Source organism: Dendropsophus ebraccatus, chromosome 1 (genome assembly GCF_027789765.1).
Source record: "Dendropsophus ebraccatus isolate aDenEbr1 chromosome 1, aDenEbr1.pat, whole genome shotgun sequence".
Taxonomy (NCBI): Eukaryota; Metazoa; Chordata; class Amphibia; order Anura; family Hylidae; genus Dendropsophus; species Dendropsophus ebraccatus.
In genome coordinates, this window is record NC_091454.1 from 26,712,621 (window position 1) to 26,726,724 (window position 14,104).

At 43.9% G+C, this 14,104-nt stretch overlaps 1 protein-coding gene across 1 annotated transcript in view; it reads left to right on the plus strand.

Annotated features, from left to right (window-relative positions):
* The first annotated feature begins 10,292 nt into the window (after positions 1–10,292).
* LOC138776808 (E3 ubiquitin-protein ligase rnf213-alpha-like) overlaps positions 10,293–14,104 on the plus strand; it is a 35,260-nt gene continuing 31,448 nt past the window's right edge. The window contains exon 1 of the mRNA XM_069956200.1: positions 10,293–10,512. The gene's annotated coding sequence lies outside the window, so the exon portion shown is untranslated. The remainder of the gene's footprint in view (positions 10,513–14,104) is intronic.

Genomic DNA, 14,104 nt, shown 5'->3' on the forward strand with positions numbered 1-14,104 from the left:
GGTAGTAGTATCCTGTCACTGTATGGTGGTATTATCCTCTCACTGTATGGTATCATTATCCTGTCACTGTGTGGGCGTATGATCCTCTCACCTTATGGTGGTATTATCTTGCCTCTGTATGGTAGTATCCTGTCACTGTATGGTGGTAGTATCCTGTCACTGTATGGTGGTATTATCTTGTCACTGTATGGTAGCATCCTGTCACTTCTTGGTTGTATTATTCTGTCACAGTATGGTAGCATCCTGTCATTATTTGGTACTGTTATCCTTTCACTGTATGTTGTATATTAGTCTAGGTTTACATTGTGTTTTCCGTCCTATGCTGGGACACACATAAGGAATCAATGATAAAAGGTTGCCAAAGTAAGTCTGGAGAGCAGCCCGGCATGGGGCCGTTGGCCTGTTGTCTTGAATGGGATATATGGGTCTTTGTGCAGAACTCAAAAGTGTGCATGACTATGCTTTTGAATGTCCTTCCCATTAAAGCGGCACTATCAGCAGGTTCAGGCCAGTGAACCTGATGGTATGAGCCAGCCGCTATTTACCTCAGGATTCCCGGGCTGTCCTTCTTATTCCTTTGGGGTCCGGTATACTGGCGTTTTCTGCTAATTGCTCATATGCTAATTAGCGGGTTCGGAGCATTTGGGGTGTTCCCGATGCTCCCAGAGCACCCGCTCGGCTGGCCCGCTATGCATTTTCATATATGCTCTGCACTACGGGCTTACTTCAGCATCCTTTTATCTTTTGATCATAATCGCTTCATTCTGTCTTTGTATGGTAGTTTTCTGTCAGTGCATAGTGTATATTATCCTGTTGCTGTATGGTGGTATTATCCTGTCACTGTATTTGTAGTATTACACTGTCACTGTATGGTGGTGTATGGTGTATGTTGGTACCCTGTCATTGTATGATGTCTATTGTTCTGTCACTGTATGGTGGTATTACTGTATGGTGGTATTCTATCACTGTATGTTGTTACCCTGTCATAGTATGGTGTATATTATCCTGTCACTGTATGGTGATATTATCCCGTCACTGTATGTTGGTACCCTGTCACTGTATGGTAGTATTACCCTGTCACTGCATGGTGATATTATCCTGTCACTGAATGTTGGTACCCTGTCACTGTATGGTGTATATTATCCTGTCACTGTATATTGGTAAGCTGTCACTGTATAGTGTATATTATCCTGTCACTGAATGGTGTACTGTAGTATCCTGCCAGTGTATGGTGATATTATCCTGTCACTGTATGGTGGTATAATACCGTCACTGTATGTTGTTACCCTGTCATTTGTATGGTGTATATTATGCTGTCACTGTATGGTAATATTATCCCGTCACTGTATGTTGGTACCCTGTCGCTGTATAGTGTATATTATCCTGTCACTGAATGGTGTACTGTAGTATCCTGTCAGTGTATGGTAATATTATCCTGTCACTGTATAGTGGTATTATCCCGTCACTGTATGTTGTTACCCTGTCATTTGTATGGTGTATATTATCCTGTCGCTGTATGGTGATATTATCCCGTCACTGTATGTTGTTACCCTGTCATTTGTATGGTGTATATCAGGGCTCCAGACTAAAAAATTTACCTAGGAGCCATTGGCTCCTAACCTGAAAAATTTTGGCGCCAAATAGAATATTTGGTCGCCAACATTTTAAAACATGTAAAATTAATGTTATGTTAAATGGGACTTACTGTGTGCAGAGGCCACGGCAGCATCCTCCTTTAGATTCTTTCTTTTCTTAGTTTGAAAACGTTCAACATGGAAACTTGCAACTTGACAACCATATACAGTACAGTACTTCAGCTTCACTTGGCTAGCCTTTTAATGAGGCTTATGCTGCGTTTACACAGACAGATTTATCTGACAGATTTTGGAAGCCAAAGCCAGGAATGGATTTGAAAAGAGGATCCCTGTTTATAGTCTGTTCCTGGTTTGGGCTTCAAAGATCTGTCAGATAAATCTGTCTGTGTAAACGCACCATTACTCTTCTGAACTTGAACTTAAAAGCTTGCAACTTGACAACAATATACAGTCCACTAGAATGTGTGAGGTGGTCTACAAGTCAGGTTCTGAGTCAGTGTATATACATACAGACACTGAGGGAAGTGGTACTGTGCAGTGTATATATACACACACACACTGAGGGAAGTGGTACTGTGCAGTGTATATACAGACACTGAGGGAAGTGGTAGTGTGCAGTGTATACATACAGACACTGAGGGAAGTGGTACTGTGCAGTGTATATACATACAGACACTGAGGGAAGTGATACTGTGCAGTGTATATACATACAGACACTGAGGGAAGTGGTACTGTGCAGTCTATATATACAGACAGAGGGAAGTGGTACTGTGCAGTGTATATACACACAGACACTGAGGGAAGTGGTACTGTGCAGTGTATACATACAGACACTGAGGGAAGTGGTACTGTGCAGTGTATATACATACAGACACTGAGGGAAGTGGTACTGTGCAGTGTATATACACACACACACTGAGGGAAGTGGTACTGTGCAGTGTATATACACACAGACACTGAGGGAAGTGGTACTGTGCAGTGTATATACACACAGACACTGAGGGAAGTGGTACTGTGCAGTGTATACATACAGACACTGAGGGAAGTGGTACTGTGCAGTGTATATACAGACACTGAGGGAAGTGGTAGTGTGCAGTGTATACATACAGACACTGAGGGAAGTGGTACTGTGCAGTGTATATACATACAGACACTGAGGGAAGTGATACTGTGCAGTGTATATACATACAGACACTGAGGGAAGTGGTACTGTGCAGTCTATATATACAGACAGAGGGAAGTGGTACTGTGCAGTGTATATACACACAGACACTGAGGGAAGTGGTACTGTGCAGTGTATACATACAGACACGGAGGGAAGTGGTACTGTGCAGTGTATATACACACACACACTGAGGGAAGTGGTACTGTGCAGTGTATATACACACAGACACTGAGGGAAGTGGTACTGTGCAGTGTATATACACACAGACACTGAGGGAAGTGGTACTGTGCAGTGTATATATACAGACACTGAGGGAAGTGGTACTGTGCAGTGTATACATACAGACACTAAGGGAAGTGGTACTGTGCAGTGTATACATACAGACACTGAGGGAAGTGGTTCTGTGCAGTGTATACATACAGACACTGAGGGAAGTGGTACTGTGCAGTGTATACATACAGACACTGAGGGAAGTGGTACTGTGCAGTGTATACATACAGACACTGAGGGAAGTGGTACTGTGCAGTGTATACATACAGACACTGAGGGAAGTGGTACTGTGCAGTGTATACATACAGACACTGAGGGAAGTGGTACTGTGCAGTGTATACATACAGACACTGAGGGAAGTGGTACTGTGCAGTGTATACATACAGACACTAAGGGAAGTGGTACTGTGCAGTGTATACATACAGACACTGAGGGAAGTGGTACTGTGCAGTGTATACATACAGACACTGAGGGAAGTGGTACTGTGCAGTGTATACATACAGACACTGAGGGAAGTGGTACTGTGCAGTGTATATACATACAGACACTGAGGGAAGTGATACTGTGCAGTGTATATACATACAGACACTGAGGGAAGTGGTACTGTGCAGTCTATATATACAGACAGAGGGAAGTGGTACTGTGCAGTGTATATACACACAGACACTGAGGGAAGTGGTACTGTGCAGTGTATACATACAGACACTGAGGGAAGTGGTACTGTGCAGTGTATATACATACAGACACTGAGGGAAGTGGTACTGTGCAGTGTATATACACACACACACTGAGGGAAGTGGTACTGTGCAGTGTATATACACACACACACTGAGGGAAGTGGTACTGTGCAGTGTATATACACACAGACACTGAGGGAAGTGGTACTGTGCAGTGTATACATACAGACACTGAGGGAAGTGGTACTGTGCAGTGTATATACAGACACTGAGGGAAGTGGTAGTGTGCAGTGTATACATACAGACACTGAGGGAAGTGGTACTGTGCAGTGTATATACATACAGACACTGAGGGAAGTGATACTGTGCAGTGTATATACATACAGACACTGAGGGAAGTGGTACTGTGCAGTCTATATATACAGACAGAGGGAAGTGGTACTGTGCAGTGTATATACACACAGACACTGAGGGAAGTGGTACTGTGCAGTGTATACATACAGACACGGAGGGAAGTGGTACTGTGCAGTGTATATACACACACACACTGAGGGAAGTGGTACTGTGCAGTGTATATACACACAGACACTGAGGGAAGTGGTACTGTGCAGTGTATATACACACAGACACTGAGGGAAGTGGTACTGTGCAGTGTATATACACACAGACACTGAGGGAAGTGGTACTGTGCAGTGTATACATACAGACACTGAGGGAAGTGGTACTGTGCAGTGTATACATACAGACACTGAGGGAAGTGGTACTGTGCAGTGTATACATACAGACACTAAGGGAAGTGGTACTGTGCAGTGTATACATACAGACACTGAGGGAAGTGGTACTGTGCAGTGTATACATACAGACACTGAGGGAAGTGGTACTGTGCAGTGTATACATACAGACACTGAGGGAAGTGGTACTGTGCAGTGTATACATACAGACACTGAGGGAAGTGGTACTGTGCAGTGTATACATACAGACACTGAGGGAAGTGGTACTGTGCAGTGTATACATACAGACACTGAGGGAAGTGGTACTGTGCAGTGTATACATACAGACACTGAGGGAAGTGGTACTGTGCAGTGTATACATACAGACACTGAGGGAAGTGGTACTGTGCAGTGTATACATACAGACACTGAGGGAAGTGGTACTGTGCAGTGTATACATACAGACACTGAGGGAAGTGGTACTGTGCAGTGTATACATACAGACACTGAGGGAAGTGGTACTGTGCAGTGTATACATACAGACACTGAGGGAAGTGGTACTGTGCAGTGTATACATACAGACACTGAGGGAAGTGGTACTGTGCAGTGTATACATACAGACACTGAGGGAAGTGGTACTGTGCAGTGTATACATACAGACACTGAGGGAAGTGGTACTGTGCAGTGTATACATACAGACACTGAGGGAAGTGGTACTGTGCAGTGTATATACACACACACACACACACACACTAAGGGAAGTGGTACTGTGCAGTCTATACATACACCCCCCCCCCCCCGCACTGACTACCGCACCTGGCCGCCATCACAACAGACACACTACCAATCCCCCGCCCAGGCCGCGGTCCCCCCACACAGATTAGTGGCCGGCCGCCACCCCTGCCGTCCCTCCGGTTGTACTCACACACACTATCCACAATCTTGGTGCCGCTGGGGTGCACTTGAAGAACCGCCGGGTGAGGAGAGGCGGGAGAGAGGCGCTGGAGGAGTGTGGCGCCTCTACGGCCGTCCGTCCAATGAATGAAGGACGTGCGGGATGACGTCACTGGAGAAGCGTGTCCCCGCAGACACATCATCCAGCACGTCCGTCATTCATTGGACGGACGGCCGCAGAGGCGCCACGTGCTTCGGTGCAGCATGCGGAAGTCCTTAAAGAGACAGCCGCCGCCGGGGCCAGTCGCAAATGGTGCCCAGATTAATAAATCTGGGCGCCATTTGCAAGATATCAGTCGCATTGGCGACCATTTTGGTCGCCATCTGGAGCCCTGTATATTATGCTGTCACTGTATGGTAATATTATCCCGTCACTGTATGTTGTTACCCTGACATTTGTATGGTGTATATTATGCTGTCACTGTATGGTAATATTATCCCGTCATTGTATGTTGGTACCCTGTCGCTGTATAGTGTATATTATCCTGTCACTGAATGGTGTACTGTAGTATCCTGTCAGTGTATGGTGATATTATCCTGTCACTGAATGGTGTACTGTAGTATCCTGTCAGTGTATGGTGATATTATCCTGTCACTGTATGGTGGTATTATCCACTAGTAATTATCCAGTAATATTGTTTAAATATTCAGGCAGCAATGACATATAAACGTCCCATGACAATCTCTCACACTCAGAGACTACCTGCCACTCCCTTACCAGGAATACTTCTTTGGTTTCTATTTAACTTTCCTTCCCTTTGGTTTCATTTCTGATTTACTGTATATCCCTCCCGGCCCTTTCTATCTCTATAAGCAAATACAGATTGTTTTATTTTGTATAATGTATATAATATTTCCATTATACGTTTTGCATATTTCCTCAACATATTTTATGCTCTTTTACATTAGGAAACTTCATCGGTCATTTCCTTATAAGGCCATGTTCACATTGTGTGAGAACATCTGCCGTTGTTTGACACTGCTGTGTCATACAACGGCCACTGTCTTACATGTTCACCCGGCCGATTACAATTACAAATCTATATAACTTTCTGATATCAGTTGATTCGAAAGAAAGAGTTTCGATGGATAACCCCTTGGATGTGCCCGCACTCCAATTTACCATAGACCACAGTGTAATAGACAACGGACGTTGTTGCAACAATGTAGCCACTGCAAACTTAACCCAGCAGCTGCCGGGCTTTAACAAGCTAATACATTACGTGCCCGTGCTCCCTTCTGCATCTAAGGCGTCCGGGTCACTCAGCCAATCAGTAGCTGCGGTGGGACAGTTTGACTAAGCGGGACATCAGGGACCCGGGAGCCGGAGATTGCAGAGCCATAAGCAATGAAATTACAGAGTATCGTTGCGTAACACGCAATGTGAAATCCGCTGTGTTCCCACTTCAGTAACATAGCCGGCAAAGGTCTTGTAATATAATCAATATAATCAATATTAGCGGCCGTCGATATAACAAGATGGCTGCCTTTGTTCGATATGTTCCCGAAGTCGGGAAGCCATTTTTCCATGTAGTTTATACACAGGGGGGGGAGATTTATCAAATGGTCATATCTAGCTCAGTTGCCCTTAGCAACCAATCAGATTCCACTTTTCATTCTTCACAGATTCCTTGGAAAATGAAAGGTGGAATCTGCTTGGTTGCTAGGGGCAACTGGGCCAATTCTACTTTACACCAGGTTCCCCATCCCTGGCGTAGATGATCGACCAGTAGGGATTAGGTATGTAGCTCATTAAAATGATCAGCTTCAGCCTGACCGTTTTTGACTGTAGCAAAACTGCTAAAGAAACAGAACCTTTGAATGCTAGGTGCAGCTTTGCATATATACTACACATTGATGCCCATCCGTACACTGGTCCGTACATTTGCAAAATGGTCCGTCCCAAATTGAAGAAAATAGGATGTGCCCCATTTTGTCCACATGTGCGCTCAGGGCTCCATAGATTTCTTCCCAAGTGTATGGTCTGTAATTGCAGACCGCACACAGAGGGTGATTCCTGGGCCGCCTGTGATCAAGTCCAGCGCGTGACTTTGAATATTCTGCCTTTGAATATTCGGTAGAAACTGCACTTTGGAGCTGTGTTCACACATGGCGTTATTTTGCATCAACAATACGTTTTTGGCGTGAATTAGATTATATTTTCCGCCAATTGCGCAATCTCTGTAAAATAGCTCAATTTTTGCAGTGAGTTAGATGGAATTGCGGCAAAAATGTTGCTATTTTACCGCAACTGGGAGATTTCCTTCAAAAATGCATCATTAAAGGGGTCGTCCAGCGGAAATCAGCTGGTGTCAGAAAGTTATATAGATTTGTAATTTACTTCTATTTAAAAAATAGCCACTGTATGTCATGCAGGAAATGTTGTTTTATTTTCAGTCTGACACAGTGCTCTCTGCTGACATCTCTGGCCGAGACAGGAACTGTCCAGAGCAGGAGAGGTTTTCTATGGGGATTTATAGAAAACCGAGACAGAGTTCCTGTCTTGGCCAGAGATGTCAGCAGAGAGCACTGTGTCAGACTGAAAATGAAACATTTTCTGCATGACATATAGGAGCTAATAAGTATGGGAAGACTTGAGATTTTTTATTAGAAGTAAATTACAAATCTATATAACTTTCTGATATCAGTTGATTTAAAAGAAAAACATTTTCACTGGATAACCCTTTTAATGCAAAATAAATGCTGAGTGTGGACACAGGGCTGCTCGGTGGTTAGCGCTATAGTCCTAGTGTGGGGGTCCTCCAACACCCAAAACATACAGAAATAGGTGAATTTAGATTGTGAGGCCCTAAAGGGGACCGGGACCAAATTGACAAAGCTATGTAAAGTGCTGCGGAATCAGTTGGTGATATATATATATTTAGTGATCAATATCCCGTGTGAGCTCAACATTATGAACAGAGGTCACTCACCCAGCTGATTCCTAAAGTGATGATTATCTAGTGTCCAGACTTGAGACCAGGAACTAAGTGGGTCATAAACACCAGGACCCATAAAAATTTGTTGACAGAGACAATCCACATCCTGGTCTGTGACAAAACCAGAGACCCAGAGAGGTTAGGTAAATGTCACCCATAGAACACCATTCTTGCATCTGACCCCTCCAGAAATATGGAATTCATAAATATTCTAGAGGTATGCTTTTGCAGAGGTACACAGGACACTGATTCAAACCTACAATATCAAATGTGGCCTTATCGTCCCATAGGAACAGGAAGCATTGGAGTAACTCCCACTGTATTGCTCCGACCATCGCCATGTTTGGTGTGTACGTGTGCGGGAGGTGATGACAGAGGGAATGGCATGGCTGAGGCATTGCTATGGTAAACACCTGCAGAGATTTTGGAATATGAACATCTTGAGGCTAGTGGTATAATACCATGAGTATCATAAACCCAGGGTTGTAAAAGGCCATTACCATATCCCTGGCCTCCTCTGACATCAGAGAAAGGAGGGTGGAAAGAGGGTCTCTCACAGCCCTTTTAAGACAGAAATGGCTGATAGGAAATGGTCATTCTTTGGGGATCCCTTGTTGGATGGACTGGCCTATATTCTGCTTCCCCAGGCAACTGGACTAAAACGTTGCCCTAGGAAGAGCGTTACCAATGGTGAGTTATTAATCTGTGAATGCTATAGCGCAGTGCTTCTCAAACTGTGAGGCGCCCCCTAGTTGTTGGTGAGGCCCAGCTGGGAAGCCAGTTTTCACAAAGTAACTATGATCTGCACAGTCCTTTTGCTGTTTGCAGAAATCTCCATTTTAATAACATTATTAATTTATTTTGTACTTAATTTATTAGTACATAGAGCTTCGCAGACGGGTGAAGGCTAACCCTAGCATTATCTCAGTTTTTAAATGGACTATCACCACAGATAGTGAGACCCAGGTATTCTCTTGGTCAGTCTGGTGAGGCCCAGGCATTGCCTTGGTCTGTTGGGTGAGGCTCCAGTAGAAAAAGTTTGAGAAGCTCTGCTATAGCGTAGTCTGTAGTAATTGTGTTAGGTGGGTTTAAGGTGAGGTGTAACGTCAGCCTTATATCATGTGTAGTGGCAGCAGCAGCAAGATTTGATGAGGTTCTGGTTGGTAGCTGACAGAGGGGGGTCCAGTGTGACCCTGTAGGCTATCAACCAGAACCTAAGGGTGTTATTACACGGGCCGATGGGGGCCTAAAAATAACTGTAAACAAGCGCTGATTTGGTAGATCGGTGCTCGTTTATTTGGCCTATTGCACAGCCCGATTATCGTTTAACAAGGGCTGCATGGACATCGTTACCAATGTCCTTGCAGCCCTTGCTAAACTTTATACATTACCTGCAGGGCTCCTCTAGCGGTCTTCTTCTCCCCGGGTCCCGCACGTCTCAGCTGACAGGCCACTCAGCCAGTCACTGGCCGAGATGGTGCCGGCCAGTGATTGGCTAAGCGGCCTGTCAGCTGAGAAGAAGACCGCAAGAGGAGCCCGGCAACCTGGATAGGCAATGTATATCGTCAGTCGCCGGCCGTGCATTGCTATTACACGTAGCGATGCGCGGTCGGCACCTGACAATTATAGGTTGAAACCTATACCAACGATCAGCCAGTGATCGTTGTCATAGGCTGATTGTTGTATTTATTCCACAGAGCGATAATCGGCCAATTATCGCTCCGTGGACTAGGCATCTAAGTTACGGGGATCGTGACATATACATAATAAATTATTTATTATTATTATTAACACAGCCTGGAGGTGCACAATAAATTTTAACAAATTCTAGAATAACTAAGTGTTTATTAAAAAGAAACCTACATAAAAATCACAGCAGAAGCGGGACAATCACATGACCGGCACAATGTTTTTCGACTGCAGGCAGAGATCTGTAATGCGAGTCATTTCAGCATAAAGCATAATGACATTCTTTGCTTTAGACTTTGAGGAAATACCCAGCATGATAAAAAAGAACTGGGAGGGCTGCAGGGCAGAAATGAAACCGAAAGTGAAGTGAGTTGGATGAAAGCTATAGGCAGTAGGAGTGGCATCTGCGCTCAGTCTGTGTGAGCTCTCCCCACAGTCTACACCGGCTCTATAGATTCATCATCTAAGAGACCCTCTATAGGAGACCACAGCATCTACAGGAGGCCGCAGAAGGTAATGGATTGTGTAGTATGCCATTGCTAGAGTTATGGAACTTTTTTAGAAGTATTTCCATAGTCTTACGGATACATTTAGGGGTGGGCTGTAGGCATATATATGATTGTTTAACTACAATAATGTTTTCAATTGTTGTCACTTTAACTATTTTATGGGATCCTGTCACCAAGACAATGCTATCTTATCTATCATGTCATAAAGCAGGAAGAACTAAGTATATATATATATATATATATATATATATATATATACATATCTCTATGGGAAAATATTCTGTACCCTGTAACTTGTAACATGTTGATTGACATCCCTGATCATTTACTTCCATTTTAAAATCTAGTCTTCCAGTACTAATCAGCTGCTGTATGTCCTGCAGAAAGTGGTGTATTCTTTGTGCTCTCTGCCGCCACCTCTGTCCATGTCAGGAACTGTCCAGAGCAGTAGCAAATCTCCATAGAAAATAGAAAATCGCTCCTGCTCTGGACAGTTCCTGACATGGACAGAGGTGGCAGCAGAGAGCACTGTGTCTGACTGGAAAGAATACACTACTTCCTGCAGGTCATACAGCAGCTGATAAGTACTGGTAGATTTTTAAATAGAAATAAATTACAAATCTGTATAACTTTCTGACACCAGTTGATTGAAAGGATTTTTTTTTGCTGTAGCACCCCTTTAAAGCCAGGGCTCCACTGCAAAGTGTTGTAGCATGACTTTATTTTGACTGTTAAGTTACAGCTGCAGGCCAGGAGTATACATGGAGTTGTTAGGCAATCTTGTGGTTTGCAGCTGTGTTTTAACAGTGAATCAGTAGTGCTAGGAAAAAATGTGTGCATCCGCAGCTTCATAAAATTCAATGGCTTTTATTCATCGTCACAAAACATAAAATAACAAAATGGTATAAAAGACACGCCGACGCGTTGCAGGGTGAGAACCCCTTAATCATGGCAATAGTAGCAAAGTTGCAACTGATTTAAATACAGATCGGATGTGACGTTGAGCTGAAATGGACCGCCCACCAAAAGGCTACATACACCTGAGCGTCCGCTTCAGGTAAGTCACATGGCTGTTTACATCGCACATGAAATATAACAAAAACATATTGAAAAAACATAAACAAAAAAGTATAGCTATCATGTTAATTCAATAAATGTAATATAAGTCAGTTCTATAATTTAACCCTTTCGGGAACCTGGTATTAAGATTAAGGATCCAAAGCGCCTCCCTTTTCCTAACCATGCGGGTCCAATCACCCCCACGTTTGGGTCTATTAACCCTTTCAATCGTGGAAACTTTTAAACCACTCGTATCCCCTGCGTGACACTCAACATAGTGTCTAGCAAGGCCTGAGAGTGAGCGAATGCTGTGTTGAGTGTCACGCAGGGGATACGAGTGGTTTAAAAGTTTCTGCTTTTATTATAGCACTGACTTATATTATAGAACTGACTTATATTACATTTATTGAATTAACATGATAGCTATACTTTTTTGTTTATGTTTTTCCAATATGTTTTTGTTATATTTCATGTGCGATGTAAACACCCATGTGACTTACCTGAAGCGGACGCTCAGGTGTATGTAGCCTTTTGGTGGGCGGTCCATTTCAGCTCAACGTCACATCCGATCTGTATTTAAATCAGTTGCAACTTTGCTACTATTGCCATGATTAAGGGGTTCTCACCCTGCAACGCGTCGGCGTGTCTTTTATACCATTTTGTTATTTTGTTTTGTGACGATGAATAAAAGCCATTGAATTTTATGAAGCTGCGGTTGCACACATTTTTTCCTATCTTGGATGATTCGGGCTGCTGTCTCCAATACCAGCACCCGCGAGCTCTCAAATCACGGAGATCCACACATCAGGTGAAGTAAGGCTGAGTGGGTGAGCTGACAACATTCCTTTTGTTTTACTGCAATCAGTAGTGCTACAAAAGTTATCACAATGTGGCTGAAACCACTCCCCTACACAGTCATTAATAGCGTGAATAGCTGATGTCGATCAATCCCAGCAAAATCACGTGGCTATTGGTGATCACATGAGGACATGCTTTCGGCTGTATACAGTGACCTCAGAGTGGGTTTCCACTATGTGGCTGCCATATGAAACAGTTGTGAAACTGTACCCACTGTACCCACAGACAGCGGCCACACAATTAGGAATATCCAGTATATGGGGGAATGGGACCCTGCTCTGTATAGCCCAGAGCAGGGGATCACAAACTACCCTGCAGATCCTGACACAAATGGTGGTTGCAACAGAGCCGTCTGTGTCCTCCCTCACTGCTGCCACTCAACCGAAGTTAAATTGTACATAGAAAACCACACATAGTTTTTAATGTGAAACTCTGTTTCCATGTCAAAGACATTGCGTGTCTTACTTGCGTCAACTAGCATGTTTCTCAGAAAATAAGACAGGGTCTTGTATTATGCTTTAACACTGTAGCCCCATGTTATACAGACGTTAGACACCATACTGTATGTCCTACTGTTGTTAGGGCCCTATTCCACCGGACGATTATCGTTCAGATTATCGTTAAATCTTTCGAATCTAAACGATAATCGTTCGGTTGAAATGCAGTTAACGATTAACGACCGAACGAGAAATTGTTGATCGCTTTATAAGACCTGGACCTATTTTTATCGTTGCTCGATCGCAAAACCTTCGCAAATCGTTCGCATCGAATAAGACGTCGTTCGGTTGTTCGCAGTAGATACGAACGCAATAGCGAAGAAAAAACTATTGCAAATGCGATAATAAGTAACGATTATCGTTCCATGGAATTGAGTGAACGTTTTCAGATCTTTCGCAATAGCGGTCGTTTGAGATAGTTAATCGTCAACAATTATACGAACGATAATCGTCCGGTGGAATAGGGCCCTTAGGCTCCTATACTGTAAGTTCCTCTGCGGTAAGGCCTCCATACTGTATACCACCTATCCCCCCTCTGTAGATGTTCCCCCATACTGTATACATCCTCCTCTGCAGTAAGCCCCCCATACTGTATACCCCCCTGTAGTTATTAACCCATACTGTATACATTCCCCCTCTGCAGGTAGTCCCCATCCTGTATACCTCATCCCCCCATCTGTATTTGGCCCATGTACCCTCCATCTCCCATCTTCTTACCCCTCCTGCCTCCTCTGCAGCTTGTGTTGAGCAGGTGGGGGCGGAGTCTGGCCCTGATTGGCTGATGCTCATCCACCCAATATCAAGGATCTGGTCAGCTGACTGTAACTAGGGCTTATTTTTTAAGCCTACTCCAAAAAGCCTGAAAAATTAAGTTAGGCCTTATTTTCAGCTTTAGGAACATGGCTGTGGTACTACATCATTGGTAAGCACCATTAATATGCATGTGATGCGACAACTGCCTGTCACTCATGTCACAGTGTCGCGGTGATTCAAAGCATTTCCCCGCTGCCGGCATAATATTGACATATCATGTCAGGCGGGTAAACAATCCATTAATTGCCTTCCCTGTCTGTAAGGTCCACAAAAACGGACGTGTGAAAGCAGCCTTAATACAGGAATTCCAGCCAGTACAGAGAGTCACACCTCAATGTGTCCTTCAATCACCAGTGTGACCTCAGATGA